The following is a 1,704-nucleotide window of genomic DNA, read 5'->3' on the forward strand; positions in this document are numbered from 1 at the left end:
CTTCCAACAATATTGCCAGGGTTTTGCATTTTGAGCACTTTGCGGTCAGAGGGATTTCGAGAAAAAATCATCAGAAAAAAATGGTTAAACATTGTCAGTGGGGAACATGAAATTCAGAGGAGCATTACCCTGAGTGTTTAGAGGATGTAATACAGTTTATTCCATTTCAAAACCTAAATTGAGTCTGGAAAAATGTAAAAGATGGATAAAGGCCGGCGGCTGACCTCTTGAGCAGCTCAATACAAAATGCGATTAACAGGAACTACTATGTGTTGGTCTGTACGAAGGTAACTGCAGATACAGTAAATCCTCCATTTTTGGTCATAATTACATGATTACATTTAAGGTTAATTAACTAGCTTAAAGCTAACTGTGCTTTGTTTTGTATTTAGATATAAGTTGCAACTTCTGGTTGCATATGTTTATTCTGTGTTTGCAATGATCCTTTACGAGTCCTATTTGTGACCGAGTTCCTCGTTTACAGCCATACCACCCTGAACATGCCGATCTCGTCTGATCTTGAAAGCTAAGCAGGGTCGGTCCTGGTTAGTACTTGGATGGGAGACCACCTGGGAATACCAGGTGGTGCCGTAAGCTTTTGCACACCATGGGGTGCGTTGTTCAAGCCAAGAGCCATTATCAGTACTGGGGGCTCAGCACCCCAAAAGGTCAAATTCTAGAATCGCCCCTGGTGTGAATATTTTGAACAAACTGGTCCATCAAATGCAAACGTGAGGCGTATCAAAATGTGATGGCCCAATGTTCTAGATTTATGAAAAACGTAGTTTATCACTCAATTATTAGATGCAAAGTTTTGATAAACAGTAGATTTTCTGCACAAACTCAAATTCTGATAGCACATTTGGTTTCATTTAATGGAAGCAGGCACCCAAAAATCTGCTTCGCTTGTAATCAGGACATCTAGTTATTTCTGAGAGCACATGAGTGTTTAAGTCCACTTAGCATGAAATGAAAGCAGGCGAGAGGGAGACAACGAGATTGAGGCAAACACGCTATAGTTTGCCACACTTCTGGCACAGCGAGTCTCAAAGCGTCATCATCGGTCTGAGTCATCTCATTTTAATATGTTACTTTGATGAGCTGCTGCTGGTGGTGGTGGTGGGGGCGAGGCCGTCCCGTGAGACTACACAAATTGACACACATGAAAGCTACTTCTCTTCCATTCATGGGCATTGGGTTAGAAGCTACTTCTGTTCTAAAGATATGCAGATTAATGAGATCATGTTGCTTTAACACATCTTTGACCTTCAACACGGGAAAGACAGGAGCAGAAATCAGAGTTCTTCCTGCAGTTTGTGAATGAGCATGCGTTGAGTTTACTAGAGTGCACATGTGTGTTACAGTGTAACGCTGTAGGTGGGATAGTCACACTTCTGTCCTACAGGGCAAGAAGCACTCAGAAAGCAAAAAGCATTAGGGGGGGATGTGAAGTCACGCAGGCATTTTTCTCAATAGCGAAGAGCCTCTAGAGTATTCTCCCTCATGCGCTCATCCGTACAAACAGATGTCTGAGCCAGAATTGCAAGAAAGAATGATCACACCATCCTATATTGAAAAACACAGTATTATTTGGGAATCAAATGACTTACAGCCTGAGGGATGTTTGAGATATTCTGGCAGTTTGAGGCTTATGACAAAAACTAAAACAAAACAAACAATAAAATAAAATAAATAAATAAAAAC

The 1,704-nt window shown here is 41.1% G+C and overlaps 1 pseudogene; it reads left to right on the top strand.

The window, feature by feature from the left end:
- The first annotated feature begins 476 nt into the window (after nt 1–476).
- On the top strand, nt 477–597 carry LOC119428614 (annotated as a pseudogene).
- Nucleotides 598–1,704: the final 1,107 nt, after the last annotated feature.

The sequence above is a fragment of the Nematolebias whitei genome, chromosome 22, assembly GCF_014905685.2.
Source record: "Nematolebias whitei isolate Nwh7 chromosome 22, NemWhi1, whole genome shotgun sequence".
NCBI lineage: Eukaryota > Metazoa > Chordata > Actinopteri > Cyprinodontiformes > Rivulidae > Nematolebias > Nematolebias whitei.